Below are 9,385 nucleotides of genomic sequence, written 5' to 3'. Positions count from 1 at the left end.
TAAACCAGAAGCAGTGTATTTGTGTAGACTTTATGGGATTCCAGAGCAAAACCATGAATGAGTATTTATTTTTCATCCTCCTTACAAGGGTCATTTCAATTAAAGTCTTAAGCTAAAGAGAGTTGGTCAGTTTATCAGCCTAAATCTGATCTAACGTATCTTCTGTTTCTTTGCAGGGCCATGAAATTCTTCATGCTTCAGGATTTTTGTTTTACTGAAAGCTTTGACACAGAGCTTTCATTGAGAGGGGGAAATGCAGAAAGAGGCAGTGGTTCCAAGAACCATGAGTAGCTGGACTCTAGGGGAGAGCACCCCAGGGTGAGTCAAGGAGCTGCCATTTAGCTGACAAGAGGCTTACTGTAAACCATGGAGGTAATGGGAATTTCAAGAGAGGGAAAATGAGCCGACAGAAAAACATCCTTTCTGAACGCATCCTATTTTCTAGTTCAAATTCATCTCAAAGGTGATCCTGGACCAGCAATCCTGCCTAATCCAGGCATTTTCCCTCTGTCCAACACTAAAGCCAGAGTTGAAAAATCACCTAGGGGAGAAAGGTTCTTAGGAATAATGAGAAAGCATCAGGACAAATTTGGCCCAAACTTTACCATTTCTTAGTTTCAAGTCAAATTTAAACCTTTGGGGGCTCAGCCTTTTTTTCTCTTGGCAAACCACAACATCCTATTTCTAAGAAAGGAGCTTTAAGAATGACTTCTTGGCCATCAAATAGCTGTTCGAAAACAACATTTTGATGAGTTAAGTGTAAATGAATCAGAAACATGTGGATTAGATTTACCTCAAAGTCCATGTGGGTTTGAAGGGAAAGGAGGAGAAAGCTTAGGCAGAGTCACACTTGGGGTTTTTCTGATCATTATATGAGTGAGAAATGGGTTTGAGGGGTCATCACCCGCCAATACCAGGAGGATGTGGTTGGTGTGGCATGAGTTGTTATCACTGTTGTTGTTCTTAGGATTATTGATTGTATACATGGGCATTTACATTTTGTAGTCTTTTTTCTCTCTCACGCTTGTTACTTAGACAATGCCTGTGAAGGGAACTGCCCAGCATGATGAAGACTAAGGGCAGGACTGGACTTGGGACACAGAACTTAACACTTACTTTATCATCAATTGATGCTGTATCTTTTCAAATATATGAGAAGAGAATCTGTTCAAAAGTCCTTACATTGTTTAAAAAGAAATTTGTAAAAGATACAATGGAGATGTTCCCAGGTCAAAACTAACTACCTCCTATGGCTCCCAAAGTCACATGGGAGACAAAGGGAATTTTAAGGAAGGAGATACCTTGACTATTACTCCTTCAAGAAGGATCCCATGACTCCCATAGTCTAAATTAGTCCTCCCTACACCCCTTGATCCTCTCCCATGGTGCTTTGTGCATTTTCTTCATAGCACATCTCTGCTGCTCCTAAGTCACTTCAGTCATGTCCGACTCTGTGTGACCCCATAGATGGCAGCCCACCAGGCTCCCCCGTTCCTGGGATTCTTAGCACATCTCACAGTTATACAGTTATGTGCCATGTCTCTTGCATTCCAAGAAACTTCTCTGCCTTTCCAATATTTTAAGGCATTGGGCTGCATCTTACAGCCCATGTATACCTGTGATGAAGAACTTTCTTACAATCGATAATATCATAAAGACAAAGAAATATGGCATTTTTCTGTGTGTGTGAATATCTATTTCCTCCACTTGTAGTACCATCTGGGCAGGGGCTATGTCCCCTTGGTTCTGCATCTGAGGTCCCCAGCTGCCAGGGGTCTGTATGGGTCTGGCACATACAGGAGGTTTTGTGTGACTATTTGTGGGGAAAATAGATTGAATGAAGGAAGGAGGGAGGATGGGGCATGGATAGTGACCACTGCAGCTTTCCGATCTCTCCAAGCTTGTCTCCCAGACTTTGTACTCACAGGCCTTGAACTCAAGATGGACACATCTGCTCCACATCCACCTCTCTTGATTCTGCCTTTCCAATTCCAACACATAAATGAAAACTGAACATGATTTCCAGACACCCCAGGAAGATATCTCCCAGAATAATGACCTTTGCTCAAACCCCTGGGTCAGAAACCAATGAGATATACTTTGGAGGTAGATTCAACATGCCAGGCCAGTGGATTGGAGGTAGAGAGGGGTAGGAGTCATTTCTTGAGATGGTGAATGCTCAAGGATTTCACTGTGGGTCAGATAAACTATGAATATGTTAGCCTGAAGTTCAATAAAGAAGTTGGAAGCTAGAGATGTACACGTGAGAGTCATCAGTGTATAGATGGCATTTAGAGCCCGGTGAGAAATTCTAGGAAAGAAGAATAGAACTGAGAAGAGGGCTCAGGAAAAACAAAACAAAACAAAAAACCCCTGATGTTGAGAGTGTAGTAGGAGGAGTGGAACCAGTGAAGGGACTTGGGAAAGGAATGGCCAGAGAGGTAGAAGGAAAAGCCGGGGAGGGTGGGTTTCACAGAATCTAGGAGAGGGCAGTATTTTAAGACTCAGAGACCTGTCCACTGTATCAAATGCCACTACCAAAGTGATGAAGATGAACCCAAAAAAGTGTCTATAGAATCTGACTCCATGAAGACTGTTGGTCACTGATAAGCGATGTTCGAGCAGAAAGAGAGGGGAGGACAGGTGATACTTTTAAGAATTTTGTTTTAAAAGTATAGCAAAGATTCTGGGGCCAAGAAAGGCACCTTTTTATAGATGGGAGATAGTAGAGCTTGTTTGCTTGCTGATGGGAATTGTACAGAAGAGGCAGAGGAATAATTGAGGCAGGAGAGTAAGACCTGTGTTTAATCCTCCCTGAAAACCAGTACTTTAACATCTATTTGGAGAGTGACACTCCCCTTTGACCTGAGTCATTGCCCACTCCTCTTTTATCTTGAAATCAGCTTTGGAGACATACATTGATTTCTCCAGGTCAAATAAAAGTCTTTTGGGGTTACTCCTTGCCTGGACTTCTGTGTGACCTCTGCAGATAAGCAACAGTCAGAGCCACCCTGCACCAAGCAGGGACGTTTTGGTCTGATGAAACCTACTCCACAAATGAGCTCAGAACCTGCAACTTTCCCTTTGAACACAATATAAATGCTACTGTGGACCTCAGAGGTTAATCCATTACAACGAAGCAATTAAATTTAGGAACCGTTTGGAAGATAAAAAGCAGCAAGTAATAACCAGTTCAGAAAGCTCAGCCATGATGGATTTCAATAATTTCCTCTGACTTCACGAAGCCATGTCTGGTGACCCGAGGCAGGATGGTGTGACTGGCCGGTGGTGTCAGAAATGCGAGAGGGAGATGATTTTTATTAAATAAGTTACTTCTGAAGCGTTGGCCTCTCTTGCTTCCCCTTTCTCTCTCCAGAAGGTCTTTTGCTAGCTGGTAATGCATTTAACCCTTAAGCATAGCCAACCTTGTGTTAGCCAGGGGATCGTTTTACAAAGGGAAGTGATCTATGTTTTGTTTTGTTCTGTTTTCTGCTAGCTAGGATGCTCGGTTTTGAATTTGGACTACCTCCCTTCTGTTGCTAAATTGTTTTAACTGTTTTGCTTGCTTACCCACCTCTGGCAGGTTTTATATCGATTATCGAAAAGCAAGATGTTTAACTTGTCCTTATCTTCACTAAAGAACTTTATCCGTGATAAAGAAGAATAAAATGCTCTTACAGGCTAGAGCTGGGATGAAAACCTTCAGACCTTAATTTATTATTCTTTGGCTCTATTCTCTGCACCTCTTTCTAGCTCACAAATCACATATCCATCCTGAAGAGTCCATCTCATAGACATCTCTAGGCACCCACTCAGTCTATGGCACTGTGTTCAGTACCAGGGAGCATATAAATGTGTAACCACATGGCCTCTGCCCTCTGGGAACAGATCCCTGCTCTGTTTCGAGGGGGGAGTCCAATGAGGTTGCTAACATAGTCATTTTAGAAGATTGTTTTCTCTGCGCCAAATTGCCCTGTCTCATTAACGACAGGCTCAATTTCCATCAGGTTCTTTGATGGGTCTTGCAAGGCGTCCAAGAGGGAGCTTCCTTTCAGCCCAGAATTGTAATTCCCTGCAGATAAACGTGTTGGCATCCACCACTCAGGAACATAATGAAGTTAATTTTAAGGAAAAGCAAACACAAATGTAATGGTGAGCCTGAGAGTAGCCATGACTGTCTGAGCCATTTCTTCAATGGAAGAATTAGCTCATTAAGTAATCTGCACCCCTCCTTTTTTCCCTGAAGGATTTAAGGGGGTGATTGTCTGGTTCAGAGAGCTGTGGTTTCAAATTTGCAATCAGGAGACTGAATAGAGTCTCAGTTCTGATTATTTGAGCTCTGCCCGTTCTCAGCTGGAAGACCTAGGTGTTACTAAACCCTCTGTCTGACCTACCTCAAGGGGCTGACGGGAGGATAAAGAGATGATATCACACACAATATATTAATTCAAAAGGACTTTGTTAAAGAATAAAGCATGAGGCGTGTGTGTGTGTGTGTGTGTGTCTGTGCACACATGCGCACTCAGTCATGTCCAGCTCTTTGTGACTCCATGGACTGTAGTCTGCCAGGCTCCTCTGTCCACTGATTTTTCCAGGCAAGAATACTAGAGCAGGTTTGCCATTTCCTACTCCAGGGGTTCTTCCCCACCCAGGGACTGAACCTACATCTCTTGTGCCTCCTGCATTGGCAAGTAGATTCTTTACCACTGTGTACCCTGGGATACGCATATTAGTTATTATTTCAGAAACCAAAGTTAAGAAGAGATACAAATCTTAATTTGGGGGGAAATTTCTTTTTATAATTGACGTATAGTCGATGCACAATATTATATATGTTACAGGTGTACAATATAGTGATTCGCAATTTTTAAAGGTTATACCCCATTCATAGTTATTGTAAAATATTGCTCATGTTCCCTGTGTTGTACAATCTATCCTTGTAGCTTACTTTATATAATAGTTTGTACCTCTTATTCCCCCACCCCTATCTTATCCCTTTCCACTTCCCTCTTTCCACTGGTAACTACTAATTTGTTTTCTGTATCAATGAGTCTGTTTCTTTTTTGTTATATTCACTAATTTAGTTTGTTGTATTTTCTAGATTCTGCATATAAGTGATATCATGCAGTATTCATCTTTCTCTGTCTGACTTATTTCACTTAGTAGCAGGAATTTTTCCATAGAGCTAGCTGGCAGATCATTTCTTTTCTTTTTTTCTCATTTCTTCTTTGTTTGCATCTCAGAGAATTAGTGACCAGACAGGCAGGAAATGCCATTATTAGAATATAGATTGTCTGGGTAGAGGGGAGGTTCCAGCCCTGGCGTCTTCAGCGATGCCTGATTTGCATACCTGTAACTGCCTAGCCCACTGATGACAAAAATATACCCAAATGACATAGATTAAGCTTTGACTGGTCAGGGTGTCTTCAATTTTTAACCTGAAGCTCATTCCTTTGGGTGGAGGCATTGACTCCAAATAGATGTTTCTAAAGTGTGCTCAGCTCAAAGGTCTCTAGAGAGTCTGGACATGAGAGGATCGAGTATAACTTCTGCCACCACCGACTGCATTGTCCTCCCAAGAGGCGTCGCCTTGGCCTGCATCTGATAGGATCTGGCAAGTAGCTCATTAAACTATGCATTGTGAAACCCATCTTGGAAACTTCTGACTTGAAACTTAAACATGTCTATGTGCATACACAGGCATATAGACATATCCATGTATGATTTGTTCTTTTTTTAAATCCCTAATCTTTTTGTTTGTTCATTCACCAATTGTTGGGGTTGACCAATTGCTCAGTAATTGGTTGCTCACCCATGTTCTTTTAAAAAGTGTTTTTCAAAGAGTAGACCACAAAAGCCCACTTTTAAGGGAACGACTTGATGTGTTCATTGAGACTGCAGATTCCCACTTTTGAGACCCATTGGATAAGACTATCTGAAGGTGGGGCCCTGGATCCTGCAACTTTAACAAGCTTGCCAGGAGGACATCAAGCACGCTTATGTTTGAGAACTCTAAATACTGTCCATAGAGCTTTGGTAGTTGCTATGGCTGTTTCTTTCAGGTTCAAAGTCCCTGAGTTGGTACTCATGATTTCATTTCAAGCAGCTGGATGAACTCTTATTAGCTCTACATTCATCTTGAGCATTGATAGACCCTTCACCAATCTTGCTTTTATTCTTTGTGGCCTGAAGATTTTTCTTCTTTCCAGAGAGAACAAGCAAAGCAGGAGTCTGAGTGCTCTGCTTTCATTGTATCATCCTTCAAATCTACAGCATTGAGATTGGCCCCTGGACCTCTCTCTGATTCTGTAGTTAGTCCATGCTGGCCACAAAAAAGAAATCTGTTTTGACACTTGCATCATCACTAACCTCACTCATTGTAGACCAAGGTGACCAAGTGTTCTGATTTATTTAGAACTCCCTCAGTTTAGCACTGAACTCTCCATATCCTGGGAACTCTCATTCTCAGAAAGAGCTGGTTATCCTGTCAGGACTGTGACCTCCTTAAGACTCTTTTTCTATGTAAACCACACCTGTACATATATTCACGTTATATTCATGTTCAATTGACCGTTCATCTTTTGTCCCTATTTCTTAAATACAATTCTGAGTTGTGTGAGAATATTGATTTATTACCATTGCATTACCTTTTTTTTTTTTTTTAAGCCAGGTAGAGATGTCATTTGACTTCTATTGAATAAACTGCTACTTGGGACTTTCCCATTGAGCATCCTGGGTGTGGCATCAGAGCTGCCCCAGGAATTGGCTTGCTACTTGGGTTCTTTCCTGACTTTCAGATGAATTCTAAATCATCCTACAATTGACTAAGAGAATGACACCAAGGATCTGAAACACCAAGAGGCTGATCTTACCTCACAGATAAAGGAAGCATGCCAGGTGACCTGTAACTCAATTCAGAAAGGCAGGAGGCTACAGCACAGCCAATTCCTGAAGCTTAACAAGCAACCAAGGGCTCACAAGGATGCCCAAGTATCTCCAAGCTGCCCCCATGCTTCCTGCTAATATCCCCCTTCTTATACACCTTGCTTCCACCCTCTGACTTGGGTGGTTCTAATGGTATTTGGGGAAGGAGCTGAAACCACAAGAAGGCTGTGTTGTATTGAGTTAAGAGAGGGGATTTCTTGAGATCTGTATTAGTCTTAGTCAGAAGGCACACATTTGCAACCAGCTTGGGACATTGTACTGTCTCTTGCAATTCTTTGGCTTCAAATGGACACTAAAGTTCTCAAAAATGACATCAAGCCAGACCAACTTTTAATTTTCTTGAAGTTTACATCAGGTTCCCTGCTATTAAAAAGGGATATAGGAATCAGCACCATGAGCTAAAGGAAATAAAATCCCCAAATTAAATCATTCCACCAATCTGGAGGCATTTCCCTCTTTCCTTGCACTTGAGATCAAAGGATCTCAGTTTTCCACCACAGGAAAAACTGCTCTCCACTCCTTTTGAAGATCTTCCCAACATTTGAGAGACAAGTTTCCGGCCTGACTCACAAGGCCATGGAATAATGCGTTCACATTCTAGCATTAGTCAGGCACTCTGCTCTCAGCATCTCCCAGATCTGCTCTGGTGGCAGTGTCAATGCCCTCTAGCTGACCACAGTCTTCTCTGACCACAGCACATCCTCTCCCCTGTCCTGGTCCCCTCACTCACATGCTTTCCAGAAAACTTTCCATAGCAGGTCTGGGAATTTTAACATAGCCGTCTATCTCCTTGACTTGTGTGACTCAGCATGCATGCATCACTCAGTCATGTCCAACTCTTTGTGATCCCATGAACTGCAGCCCACCAGGCTCCTCTGTCCATGGAGTTTTCCTGGCAAGAATACTGGAGTGGGTTGTCATTTCCTACTCTAGGGGATCTTCCTCACCCAGGGATCAAACCAACATCTCACCAACTGCACCACTGGGGAAGCCTTTTCAGCTTCCCTTTCCAAAAAAATGTCTTCTTCTTTTGAATTCCAGTTTTAAGATCCATCCCACTAAGACACGGGGATGCCTTGGAGAACACAGTCCACAAGATCATCTTAATTTCTCTTCATTTATGCATCACACCAAATGCTTGTTCGCAGGTAAGTTCTCCTCGTCTCCTCTCAGGGATACCTTTAAACTCCACCTGGAAATGCTTAAGAAAACCTTCCCTGACAGTCCAGTGATTAAAACTTCGACTTCCAATGCAGAGGGTATGAGGAAGACAGACCTTGTATTAAACAGGGAGCTGCTCTTGAAACAAGTTGCCAGTCCAGATTCAATGCACGATACTGGATGCTTGGGGCTAGTGCACTGGGACGACCCAGAGGGATGGTATGGGGAGGGAGGAGGGAGGAGGGTTCAGGATGGGGAACACATGTATACCTGTGGCGGATTCATTTTGATATTTGGCAAAACTAATACAATTTTGAAAAGTTTAAAAATAAAATAAAATTTAAAAAAAAAGCATTTTAATGAGCTTTTGATTATACATCATGTTTTAACTATATGGATGCCTTTGAGTCAAAGAGAGGCCTAAAATGACTCTCCATAATTTTTATGAAAATTTCAGCGTCCTTTGGATTAGTCTAAGTGTTCACCATTGGAGAAAAGGGGTAATGGCAAGCAACGGCTAAGAGAAGAAAGGTGATCAGAAAGGAAACCCAACTTGCTACTTTCCTCTGGTTGTGAAGAATCTGGAGTTGCCATTTTGGATGGCAGATATCTAAGCCCTCATGAGGGGCTACGATAACCAACTTTCTTAGCATTTGTATTGGATATCCAATTTTAAGTTGTTTCCTGTCCTCTGCTGTAATCTTCCAAAGTCTATTCCACACAGGCAAGTGTTGGTTTTGCCTTGAGGAATAAAAGGAGGCTGACTGGCCCCTGGGGGCCGTGATGAGGGTGAGAGGAGCATGCGCTGACATCAGAGATGATTGGGGGAACCAGGAACAAGTGTTTAGGGCTGGCGGGTAGAGACAAGCTTCCAAAGATTGTAAATATCTTACCAAAATCCTGAGAAATATTGGAAAAGCATTGGATTCCCCACAGTTACAGAAGATAAAGATGAATTATTTTATATGAATATTAGACTGACGATAGTACCCAAAGCCTATGGATCTGTGATCAGTTGGGTTATATTATTTATGAGAATCCTTCTTTTTGAATAGCAGAGAAGCTAAAACCGTCAGGGAAGATATCAAGTCTCTCAACAGACTTTCACAAACACTATTGCTTGGACTCTCATCCACTGAGAATTAAACTTGAATAACAATTTTCTCATGTTTTGCTACTTTTCTCTGACACAATCACAGGTACGTAGCAGTGTTCAGAGACAACAGTTAAACTTTTGGACATGCACCAAGCACTTCTATTACTATAGCTGCAAAGTGAT

Source organism: Bubalus kerabau, chromosome 3, assembly GCF_029407905.1.
Source record: "Bubalus kerabau isolate K-KA32 ecotype Philippines breed swamp buffalo chromosome 3, PCC_UOA_SB_1v2, whole genome shotgun sequence".
NCBI classification, from domain to species: Eukaryota; Metazoa; Chordata; class Mammalia; order Artiodactyla; family Bovidae; genus Bubalus; species Bubalus kerabau.
This window is presented reverse-complemented; position numbering follows the sequence as displayed.